Below are 13,104 nucleotides of genomic sequence, written 5' to 3'. Positions count from 1 at the left end.
ATTAACCTCTGATTCAGATTTCATAAAAACTTCTTACTGAATTGACCTGAAAGTGAACAAGGCAAATAGTACTTAAAGGCAAGATATTTATTGTAGTAGAGCATTATTATGACAACCAGTATGGTTGCAGTCACATAGAACGCTTCTCTGTTCACTTCCCTATTTTTGCACATGAAAACAATGAGGACTAGAAAATATTCTTGTATGTTTTATTAAAATATTCTCTATACATTTACTAAGCTATACTTTTAGGCCCATGATCTGAACTTTAGGTATCTTCATTGCATCCCAGAGCTCTCTCATGTTCTGGTCATACTTTTAAAGAATTTATATTTAACATTTGTTCTGTGATGCATTTTCTCTACCTTGTTGTTCAGACCTGATACTCTGTTTTTCACATGATTCATCTTATTGGTAAGGTTTTCAACTGAGATTTACATTTGGCTTATTGGATTTTACACTTCCAGCATGACAATTGAGTATTCCTCAGTGTCAGTGGAGGTATGCCTAGTAGATGCAAATTGACCACCTGAAGCAATGGTCCCAGGCAGTGTAAAGAGGAGAAGTCAGGGAGACAGAGTCTGTTTAGTCTTGGAGGTTCCAAAGTGTCATAGGTGGTCATAGGAGAAGCCAGGGTCCCTCACTTGGGTCAGGAGGTCAAGCAAGCTGGATCATGGAGTAAAATTGTTTTCACTATATGGATTCTTGTATGAAACATCTGCCCAGAGTGAGGTTTCTGGGCAGGGTAGGTAGGTCTGATTCAGAGTTTTCCAAGAAATGGGGGGAAGCTGGGATCCCTGGCCTGGTAAAGCCCTGCTGGCTGGGCTTGTAGAGCAGACTCCTGGGGTGCTATGTTGGTATGACAGGCTGTGTAGGCCAGACAGGAGGATGAAATTTGTAAGTAGCTGAGCTTGAAATGCCAGGAAATGCTAGCGTCTCTCTCTGTTTCTAGTGGTTCTGCAACAACATTGATAGACCTAAGCTGAAGCCAGGGCCCCTCACGTGGTGAAGGAGTCCTAGTTGGATGGGTTCCTGAAGCCCAAAATATTTAATTTGAAGGATATTGTAACTTATAGTAGTATTGGTAATATACTGAAAATATACAATAGCTCATAGTTGTGCTTTTCACTTGGGTAAATGGTTGAAATCTTTCCCATTATTGTGGAGTTTTCATTTTATAAACTTATTTTACATAATCTCTTTCAGATCGATGCTGTTAAAGTGTATTTTTGTGCATGACACACCACAAATGATAGCTCTTTCTTCCATCACAAGAAATAGAAAATAGAGAGAAGGGAAGGTAAGAGTTACATTTTATTTTAAAAGGCATTAGAAAGTTTATCTAAAGCATATACTCAGATATTTCTCTAACTCAGGAAGGTTAGTATTTAAATATAACATTAGCAAAAGATTAAATATAAACAGAATGTTTATCTTCAACAGATTAAATCTAGAGTGATGTGTGTGTGTATGTGTGTTCATATATATGATGTGTGTGTTATGAATTACATTTCACAATTAAGGAATATTAGAAGGTAAGTTAGAAAGAGAAAGATGTGACCTAAGAATGGGAAGTAATTCAAATATAGAAAATAATTGGAGGAAAATGATACAGAATGTATGATAGAGAGTGAGAAATGAGTCTTTATAAAAGGAGTAGCTTAGATTCTTAGTTGGGGTCATCCTTGTAGATTCCTGGAGATTTCTCTAATGCTAGGTTTCTCATTAATCTCATAACAGCTCCTTCTATTAAGTTATGGCCTTGCTCTCCTTCTCTGTTCTTCCCCCAACTCAACCTTCCAGATCCCTCCTGTTCTCCTTCCGCCTCTGCTTCTCCTCCCTTCTTTCTCCTACCTGCCAAGTGAGGCTACCTTAAATGCCCTTCCCCTATAATGAGATTGATGACCAACTTAAAAGCCATCCTAGAGCCTTCATCCAGTAGCTGATCCAGTAGCTGATGGAAGCAGAAGCAGAGATTCACAGCTAAGCACTGAGCCGAACTCCTGGAATCCAGTTGCAGAGCGGGAGGAGTGATAAGCAAAGGGGTCAAGATCATGCTGGGGAAACCCACAGTAACAGTAACCTGAGCAAGTGGGAGCTTATGGACTTCAGACTGACAGCTAGGGAACCAGCATAAGACAGAACCAGGCCCCCTGAAGGTGGGTGTCAGTTTTGGGGCTTGGGCAGTCTGTGGGGCCTCTGGCAGTGGAACCAGTATTTACCCTACTGTATAATGGGCTTTGAGATTCATTCCCTATAGAGGGATAATCTCTCAGCATAGATACACAGGGGAGGACCTAGGTCCTGCCCCAAATGATGTGACAGACTTTGATGATCTCCCATGGGAGGCCTCACTCTCCCTGAGGAGTGGATGGGGGGAAGGATGAGAGCATGGTGGGGGGAAATGGGAAGATGGCAAGGAGAAAGAACTGGGATTGGTGGATAAAATAATATTGTTTTTAGTTTAAAAATAACTTAAAAATACCCCAAAAGGAATAGCAAGATCATATAAATGTGAGAAGACTATAAAATGAGTTTCTTATACAAAGTTTACATTTATAAGAAGGAAAAATATTCCTAACATCAATGTTGTCCTCACTGTCGTCAAGTAGTAGGTTTTGGATCTAGTTGAGTTAAGGCTAGGTATAGCATTATGATTAGGCTTCAGGATATATAATTAGAGTAGATTTAGGGTTAGAGTTTGGTATTAGGATTAGGGTTCACAGCTGTTGTCATGGTGCATATAGGCCTGCCCTGAGCATTGCGGGAATATATAATTGTTTAACAGAATGTTCATGATGGATGCAAGATGAACCTTACAAAAGCATCTTTATTACACTCACTGCATTTTATATATAACTGCATTTTATATGTGCTCTAAGTAGCTCCTTAAACTACAATGCATATCATTTTATAAAGTGGAATAAGGACTGTGTGCATATGAGGTAGTTACTTCTCATCCTGAAACTTGGACAAACCTTCCACAATTGCCTGACAGTTTCTCTGGCCATCCACAACTGGACAATTAAGGAAGAGAACTGCTCCTTCTCCATTAATTGTTTTCAGTAAAATCACATGCCTTTCTTCAGTGTTTATTTTATATTTCCTTCCTTCCCTTGATGAAAATTGGTTTTTTCATATACATTTATATGCTTTTAATATATACCATTTTTGAATACATCATTTTTGAGTGCCTAAATTTATTGAATAAACATTATGAGTTACCGATCCAAAGTTACTAAAGGAGTCTAATTTCCTTTAGATATTGGAGTTACTAGTGTAGTTATACTTTAATGTCACAAAAGTCATTGATGGTTCAGTCATATCTTCTTTAGGTCAATGAGTACTGAATTAGTTAAACTACTACACTGGGACATGTTTCTACTTCATTATCTACAACCTAATAAAATATGTAAAAGGATTCTTCTGTTTCTGAAAAACACTAGTATAAATAAAAAATATAGTGATATATTATTGTTTTTCTAGTTTCCTCTCATATATTACATTGTGACCACAGTTTCCCCTCCTTTCCCACATCCACTCTCCCCCTCCGCACTCCCTCAGATACACCCACCTCTGCCTCCCCTCAGGAAAGAGCAGCCCTCCCAGGGACATCCACCAAACACAACATAACAAGCTACCATGAGACCAGGTACATACCATCACATCAAGTCTGGATAAGGCAATCCAACAGAGGAGAAGGGTCCCACAAGTAGGCAAAAAGAGTCCAACACAGTCCCTGCTCCCACTGCTGTCTTTTCCATTGTATATTTCTGGCTTCTTTATTAAAAAAAAATCAGGTGTCCATAGGTGTATGGATTTATGGCTGGGTCCATTGATCCACCCATCTTGTTCTGCTAATATCATGCAGTTTTTATCACTGCAGTTCTGTAATACAGCTTGAAATCAGGGATGGTGATATCTCTGGAAGTTCTTTTAGTATATAGGATTGTTTTAGCTATTTGGACTTTGTTTTGTTCTTCCATATGAAGTTGAGTGTTGTTCTTTCAAGGTCTGTAAAGGATTGTGTTGGAATTTTAATGAGGATTGTGTTGAATCTGTAGATTGCTTTTGATAGGATATCCATTTTTTACATTAATCCTGCTGATCCATGAATATGGGAGATCTTTACATCTTCTGCTGTCTTCTTCAATTTCCTTCTTCTTCAAAAACTTGAAGTTTTTATCATACAGGTATTTCACTTGCTTGTCTAGAGTTACCCCAAGATATTTTATGTTATTTGCGGCTATTGTGAAGGGTGTTGTTTCCCTGATTTATTTCTAAGCCAGTTAGTCATTTGCATATAGAAGGGCTCCTTTTTTTTTTTTTCTTTTTTGTTAATCTTGTATCCCACTCACTTTACTGAAGGTGTTTATCAGCTGTAGGAGTTCCCTGGTAGAAGTTTTGGGTCAATTATGTACACTGTATTATCTGCAAATCGCAATACTTTGACTTCTTCCCTTCCAATTCATATCCCTTTATATCCTTCAGTGTCTTACTGCTCTAGCTAGAACTTCAAGTACTATATTGAACATTGTGCATTTGTTTTTCATTGAATTCTCGGAAGTCTTTGATTTCTTTATTTCTTCCTTGACCCAGTTGTTATTTATTAGGGAACTTTTCAGTTTCCATGAGTTTGTAGCCTTTCTGTTGTTTCTATTGTTGAAACTCAGCTTTAATCTGTGGTGGCCTGATAGGATACACAGAGTTATTTCAGTTTTCTTGTATCTGTTGAAATTTGCTTTGTGACTGAGTATGTGGTCGATTTTGGAGAATCCTCCATGAGATGCTAAGAAGAAATTATAGTCGTTGGTGTTTGGATAAAATTGTGTGTGTGTGTGTGTGTGTGTGTCCATTAGGTCCATTTAATTTATAACATCTATTAGGTCCAATATTTTATTTAGTTTTTGATTGAATGACCTGTCCATTGGTGAGAGTGAGGTATTGAAGCCTTCCACTATTAATGTGTGAGGTTTAATGTGTGATTTAAGCATTAGTAATGTGTCTTTTACAAATGTGGGTGCCCTTGTGTTTGGGGCCTACATGTTAAGAATTGCAATGTCCTCTTGGTGGATTTTTCCTTTGAGTATGAAATGTCCTTATTCATCAGTCTTAGTTAATTTTGGATTGAAGTCTATTTTGTTAGATATTGGAATAGCTATACCAGATTGCTTCTTAGGTCCATTTTTTTTTGGAAAACACTTTTCCAACCATTTACCCTGAGGTAATATCTATATTTGATATTGGGGTTTGTTTCTTGTATGCAGAAGAAGGATGGATCCTGTTTTTCGATCCATTCTGTTAGCCTGTGTCTTTTTATTGAGGAATTGAGTTCATTAATATTGAGAGATATTCATGACTAATGATTATTCCTGTTATTTTGTTGTTCTTGATGGTGGTTGTATGCGTTTACCTTCTTTATTGCTTTTCTGGTATGAGATTATTTATTGTCTGTGTTTTCATGGGTGTAGTTAACTTCCTTGGGTTATTGTTTTCCTTCTAGTACTTTCAGTAGGGACGGATTTGTGGACAGATACTGTTTGAAGTTTATTTTGTCATGAAGTATCATGTTTCCTCAATCTATGGTGATTTAAGGTTTTGCTGGGTATAGTAATCTGGGCTGGCAACTGTGGTCCCTTGAGTCTGAAAGACATTAATCCAGTCCATTTTGGCTTTTAGAGTCTCCATTGAGAATTCAGGTGTAATTCTAGTAAGCCTTTATATGTTACTTGGCCTTTTCCCCTAGCAGCTTTTAATATTCTTTCTTTGTTCTGTATGTTTTGTGTTTTATTTTGTGGTATAGGGACTTCCTTTTCTGCTCCCATCTATTTGGTGTTTTGTTCAGTCCCTGCATGGGACTGAACTAGACCCTTTGAATGTGGTTGACAGTTATGTTGCTTGATCTTTTTTGGGGGATGGGGGGCTGGCAGTAGGACCAGGACTTATCCCACTGCCTGAACTGGCTTTTTGGAGCCATTACCTATGCCATACCTTGCCCAGTTTGATTCATGGGGAGGGCATTGGTCCTGCCTCAACTTAGTATCTCAGACTATGGTGACTCCCCAAGAGAGACCTTGTCCTTTCTCAGGTGTGGATAGGAGGGGTGGGGAGGCAGGAGGAGACAAGGGAGGGGAACTGGGGTTGAAATGTAAAATGAAAAAAATTAAAGAAAGAAAAAATATTGAATATTTAAAAAATAATTCAGTCATGAAAGTTCCAACATGCAAGGTTAACTTAATGATACTTTGTGCATATGGAGCAGAGCCAGGCGTTGGTGGCTTATGCTTTTAATCCCAGCACTTGGGGGGCAGAGGCCAGCGGATCTCTGTGAGTTCGAGGCCAGCCTGGTCTACAGAGTGAGTGCCAGGATAGGCTCCAAAGCTACACAGAGAAATCCCAAAAAACCAAAACCAAACCAAAACAAACAAACAAACAAAAAACCAGAAAAACAGGAACAGAAATTGTCAGAAAAAAAGAAGCTAGAAAAATCCATTCCACAATATCAGCAAAAACAATAAAACATTAGTGGGTTAATTGCAACCAAAACTATGAAATCCAATCTCCAATCTATAAAAGGTGAAACAATATGTACCTATAAAAATAATTGGAAAGATGTTCTGTAGCTGTAGACTGGAAGGATGATTGTCAAAATGTCTATCTTTAACACTGTAAAATTTTAAAAAATGTTCAATATAAGCAAAAATAATTCCAAATGTTCTTTTGGTACTACAAAATTTCTGGCTGGCAAAGAAATTGGGAGCAAGAAAACCTGGAAGTACCACATTTCTTGACTTCCTAAATCCAGCACTCTATTGATCAAAACACTGACCGTGCTAAAAGAACAAGCATAAGAACACAGACAGTTGTTCTCAGATTTAAGCAATACACACCTACAACTGATCTTTCCTAACTATGCCCAGGAATAGCAATATGGAAAGGGTTGTGCCTTCTGTAATGCATGTTTGGATATCTATATGCAGAATCAAAAAGGATATGTATCTTACAGCTTATACCACAGTCAAATCAAGTTATTGAATCTAAATTGAATCCTTTTATATAGTAGATTTATTTTTAGCTTTTTGAAGGGTCTTCTCACTGATTTCCAGAGGAGCTGGACCAGTAACAATTCCACCAGAATCTGAGGTTTCCCTTTTCCTCCTTTTCCTCTCTAGCATTTGCTGTCAATTAGTTATTTAGTTGCTCTTTGCCATTCTGACTGCAATTACCACAATTCTCACTGTCATATCAAAACCACAATATTTAGAAATAGCAACAGTTTATCACATCAACAACCTCTGTAATTCTGATCAAAACAACAGTTATGAGTTTATGTGCCTCATAATATATTCAGTTTTACCAAGGAGCTCACCTATGAGGATTAGCCAGGCTTTCCTAGGAATATTTCAGGCCTCTAACAATTTCTGATGACTCAGAGGTGTTAGGGGCACCAGGGAATGCTTCGTAAAGGAGCTGGGAACCAGAGAGGATTTGGAAGGTTATTGGAATCAAAGAAGCATCTGGACAGTGGCACCTGAGGCTAAGGAATCAGAAGGTAACCTGGTGTCAGGAAGGTCATTAAAAGGCGCCAGTGGATGCCTGCCTCATTCTTCCTTTATGGGGCTCACCTACAGGGCCAAGGCCAGCTGTTGTTCCTGGGCTGTTCCCAGGATCGTGCCACTCATGACAGCTGTGGCAGCAGCACATGACCTTCATCTCTCTGAGTTTCATCATCAGCCCTCTTTGACTCCCTACTCAGCCTGATACAGGTGTTGGGGCTCTCCAAGGACCAGTTCCAAGGCTACAAGTGACCAGGCAGAATAATGATCCACGAACCCCTCCTTCAGTTCCAAAGTTTTCAGTGACAGGAAAGACAAGAGCTTGATGAGTAAGCAGGCTCATGAACTTTTGAAGCCCTGCCTTCCTGCCTCTCTGAAGCAAGCCTGCCACCTACTAGAAATGCTCTCTAGATGAGGCAAGCCCAGCATAAATTCCTCCTTCTACCTCCTCTCAAGCACAAGCTAAACAATCTCCAGACACATCTCCAGGCAAGTCCCTCACAGACACACCCACACAATGTGCTCAAATAGGCTCCCAGGAAATGCCCTTCTAGACATTCTTTTAACCTAACTCAGAGGACCTGGGAATCCTGTGTTGACCTCAGCCCTGTGGAAAGAGAATTGCAAAGGCTTGGCAGCTACAGTGGAAAGCTGCTCTGAAATCTAGGCCAATGGGGAAAGGAGGGCAGTCATCCACTGCAACCACCTGGCCCTTGGAGTCCTCCAGGGCAGGAATCATGCAGGAGCCAGGAATCCAGAGCCACAGTTGGCAAAGGAGACCTGAGCCCTGCAAGAAGATCTTACGTAAAGGAGAAAAAAACGTGGCTGGCTTAGCACCAAGGAGACACTGGGTATCTTGACAGACGATGCTTTTCTAAACATTGCTGAGATCTTGTTTTCTGGCTAATCTTTGTTTCAGTGACTGAAGGATGTTGCTCTCCTCCATGTAAGTAGTCTGTTTCTCTATACTTAAAGGTCTGTGTATTTGATTTTCCATATGTAATGTCAACATATTATATTTACTTATGTAGTTGGATACTGTGAAAGTGGTGACCCTGCACTGGATTTATTAGAAAGAGTGAGACTTCCCACTGAACACAATTATAGTTTCATAATCCCAAGCAGTCATGTTAACACAAAAGGCTCATATTTTTCCTCATGGTCAGTGGATTCTTTCAAGATCCTCATTTTAGAAAAGAATAGGATCATACAGTCAACTGAACTGCCTATCACAAAAATTTTAAATCCAGAATGGAGCTTTTGTTTTGAAGGAAAAACCAAATATATTCTAACTTTTGCTAACTTTAATCATGAAAACAAAATTCTGTGTAAATGCTTATTTACTGTCCTTACTGGATATATGACTTAAGAGTCCATACAGATGCTAGTTCTATAAATTTACATTTTCTAAAATCTTTCAGTGGAACAAAGTGCAGGTGTATGTGCACTGTACTCTGAGGCCACTGACTTTGTATAAATTTCTATTAGCAAGTATCTACTAGGTGGTGGATGATAAAAATCAAATGTTCCAGATCAGGACTTGTGCTACACAATAGGTCAGAAAACAGGCAAGAACACAGATTTGAGAAATATAAATGCATTTACATTGGAAGAAAGCAGGGTGGTAGAGTGGAGAAATTGAAGGAAATGGTAGTTAGTACAGTGGGCCTAAGAACTTGTAGTCACAGGTCGTTCTGACAGTGAGGGGCAATACTCAATAGAGAAGAGAGTGCATCCACTTGGTGCCTGTCAAGGGGATGGCATTACTATGGAGTAGAAAAGACCCATTTATTAGATACTGATGTATTGATTTATTAATTATTTACTTAAAGCACTGAATGTACTGTCTATTGCCAAACATGACTCTGCTTGCCACCTGGAACAGGATGACTTGAAAAATAACTGAAGCAATATGTCCTCGCCCTATCAGCCTGACCAGAAATGCTTCTGCCTGTCAACTATCCCACTTGGAAACTGAAAACCAAGCTAAACTCCCTAGCATGCTCCTGTTCTGTTGCCTGCTTGCCCCACCTTGTGGTTTTAGAGTGTGAAGTGAAAGTGTGAACAGGATAGGACCCTGAAGCCTTTCAGGTGTTGTCCTGGCTTGAGTCCACCTCTGACATCTCTTCCACTCTCATTGTGTCAGAGCACTTTTTCCGTAGTCCACAATTGGACAGAGGGAACAGTGACAGCTTCTTTTGAGTTCTTGACTTTTAAATTCATGGAATTGCCAGAAAGCAAACTTTGGGATATCCTTCATGTTGTTGAGAGGTAAGCCCACCAGAGATCACCTCATTCACATTCTTAAAGCCAAAAAGAAAATCTTTAGTGCTGTGCAGCCAATGCTGCACAGGGAACTCGCCCAAATCATGCAGCCTCCAAGGCTTATAGCCCTTTGACTTTCATGCACAAAACCTATATGTCTGGTTGTCACACTTCAGTTAGCAAAAAGCAGAGCTACAGAAGCCAGAAAGCAAACTTTGTATATTCAGAGACTTATCTGACAGTAGGGACTAGTCTTTGATCAATTAGATATTTGTTCCCATTTTGGCAGGTGTTGGGACCTATGCACTGGATTTTAAGGTGAGAATGATACCTCTAATATGGTATCAGTAGTATTGTCTGGACGCCTGTCACAATGTAAAGAATTCAGAAGGAAATTTGAACAGTAAGATCTGTTGTACACTTAGGAGACCTTCAAGATCAATATAATCACTTGTAAGATCAATTACTTTACTTTGAATTCCCATTGTAATTAACTACAATACAATCAAAGGACATGCTGTACATCTTGTACCATGTTCCCTGGTTCTCCTTTGTATTCCATTTATGCCCCTGACTCATAACTGGCCAGTGTGTAAAAGACGTGGTAACAAAGCCTGTGAACTCCCACTGAAAACAACATCATTGAAAATAAGAATGTATCCCCACAAGAAACCTTGAGGACATATGGACACAGGATCATGACATCTGACTTTGACTTTGTGTGCTTTTCTGGGTCAGTTTAGAATGGCCTTTTGAAGATCTAGTTACTATGCTGTGGTAATCTGAATAAGAATAGCCTCCATAGGCTCATATCTGAATGCTAAGTCCCCAGGAAATGGAACTCTTTGACAGGATTAAAAGGATTAGATGTGTGGCCCCCTTGGAGGAAGTGAATGACTGGAGTGAGCTTTGAGGTTTTCAAGGGACTGCAGAGGCACAGTATCTCTCTCTTGTCCTGCTGCCTGCTGATCATGATACAGCTGTCAGCTACTGCTTCACTGACATGCCTGCCTCCGTGCCCCCCACCATGATAATTGACTACATGTCTGAAACTATATGCAAGCCCCCAATTAAATGCCTTTTCCATAAGAGTTGCCTTGGTCATGGTGTCTTTTCACTGCAATACAACAGTGACTAACACACCTGCCAGTTTGTGACAGTAGGCTGTAGGGCTGAGACAATGTTCTCCAGAAGGTGATATATAATTTCAATCATAGTCCAATATATAGCATACTTTGTCTCATTGCAAAGATTCATGAGTCTAAGACTCAAGGGGGTAGAAATGGAAATGGACCACTCACTATGCCCCCCAGTGGTATACTTGGACAATTTTGTTTCCTCTTCCTATGGATGATTTCCATTCTGCTGGCCAAGGTAGAAGTTCTGGTGATGGGTGCATTTGCCTGGAGACATGACAAGAATTCTATATAACTGGAAGCTCAGGCTCCTCGCTGGTCACTTTGAAATTCTGATGCTGTTATTTTAACAGTCTAAGGATGTAATAACAATTTTAAGGCTGTAATTTGTCAAAATTCTCAGGGTAAACTTGGAATGCATCTCTAAAATGGAAATAAGACAGTCTGAGGTGCAGGAGATCCTATAGGGTTCTCTCAGTACTACCATGTTCTGTGATTCATGTTAATAGTAAACTACAACGACCAATCCAGGCAGGATGAGAAAGGATCCAGACCCTTCAAGGAGGAGGTGTGGGTCACTCTTCCAGGAAAAGTACCAAAATCTATTTTGGTATTGCTGAGATTGGAGGAAATACAGAATGGATTGTAGAGAACGGTAGTTATAAATACAGTCTAATGTCAGTGTTGCAGAAACAAGCATATTTTGTTAAGAACATGTTTATGCATATCCACACATTTAGTAAGCAAGTATTTATGTTTTCATTATTCTGTTTCCTTATATAATGTAACATCCTTTGAGATAATATCAGGGTATTACATTTAAGTTATGAAAAATCAAACATTTGTTCCCCAAGAGTTATTGGTACCTGTCCTAAAGTATATAATACATTTATGTTACTCCATGAGATAGTTATTGCAGTTTATGTGGAGCTATGACTTAGTTATTGTTTTCATTTGGAAAGTACGATGACATAGGAGATGTGATCATATATCACTTTGATAAGGTGCAGACTTGTGATGGCTAAAGTCACTGTGAGCTTCTCTACATATGGAATCAACTAAAGCCGAGCATCTGGCTTCCCTGTGAAGGATTTTCTTGATTAGATCATTAGAAGTCCAAAGACCCACCCTAAATCTAGATCATTCTGAGGTCAGAAGACCCCCCTCTAAATCTGGGTCAGGCCTCCTGGTGGCAACCTACATAATAGGCCATGGAGAAGGAAGCTTATGCTATTTGTATTATTGCCCTCACTCTCACTGGCAAAGTTCACTTATTCTGCTGCTAAGGCATTACTTTGTTAGTATTAGAACTTATTTCTTTGGAATTTCAATGTATACTCAAGACCAGCTGAGGCATTTGTTCCTGTGGACTGAAGAACTGCTGATTTCTTGGCCTTTCTATTAAGAGTCAGTCATCTTCAGACTAGCTACACCACACCCTGTAAAGCTACTCTAATAAATCATATATATATATATATATATATATATATATATAGATATTTCCATCTCAGCATAATTCCTGTTTCCTGGTATTTCTTATATCCACAGTAAATGTAGCTCTCCCTGTCATCAACGATCTTGCAGCAGTTAGTGACAATTACTGCATAGCACAACTAGTCAAAGCAAAGAAGCTTTGGAGAATTGACTTGAATCCATTTCTCACAGCTCAGATGGACTCCAGATAAGTACTGTCTATCAACAGCTTGTTTTGACATGTGCCTATTCCTGAGAGTAGGATGTCTTCCCCCTTTCCCTGGGCTTGAGACTCCCCTTCTCCTACTGCCAGGACTGTGGGCCTAAAAGTCTCGAAAGTAACACCTAAGAAAAACTTTCCCCAGCCAGGTGGCCATAGCTCATGCCTTTAATCCCAGAACTCTGCAGGCAGATCTCTGTGAGTTCAAGGCCAGCTTGGTCTACAGACTGAGTTCCAGGACTGCCAGGACTGTTTCACAGAGAAACCCTGTCCTGAAACAACAAACAACAAAACAAAACAGAAAAAGCTTCCCCTCAACTCTTTAACTTTACTTTCTGTCCCTAATATGTATCTGTTGTAACAGATTTCCAATCAATATGACTGCTCCAGCAACCTGTCAGCTCTAGGTATTCCTTTGCAATTCACATCCTAGATGGCTCCAAAACAGCTAGCA

General features: G+C 39.5%; 1 protein-coding gene across 1 annotated transcript in view; it reads left to right on the top strand.

The window, feature by feature from the left end:
- The window catches only part of LOC113838691, a 41,581-nt gene extending 30,669 nt beyond the window's left edge, over nt 1-10,912 (top strand). The window contains exons 3-4 of the mRNA XM_035453872.1: nt 1,207-1,300; nt 7,632-10,912. The gene's annotated coding sequence lies outside the window, so the exon portion shown is untranslated. The remainder of the gene's footprint in view (nt 1-1,206; nt 1,301-7,631) is intronic.
- Nucleotides 10,913-13,104: the final 2,192 nt, after the last annotated feature.

The sequence above is a fragment of the Cricetulus griseus genome, unplaced genomic scaffold (assembly GCF_003668045.3).
Source record: "Cricetulus griseus strain 17A/GY unplaced genomic scaffold, alternate assembly CriGri-PICRH-1.0 unplaced_scaffold_49, whole genome shotgun sequence".
NCBI lineage: Eukaryota > Metazoa > Chordata > Mammalia > Rodentia > Cricetidae > Cricetulus > Cricetulus griseus.
The sequence above is the reverse complement of the archived record's forward strand: the minus strand, read 5'-3'. Positions and strand labels throughout refer to the sequence as shown.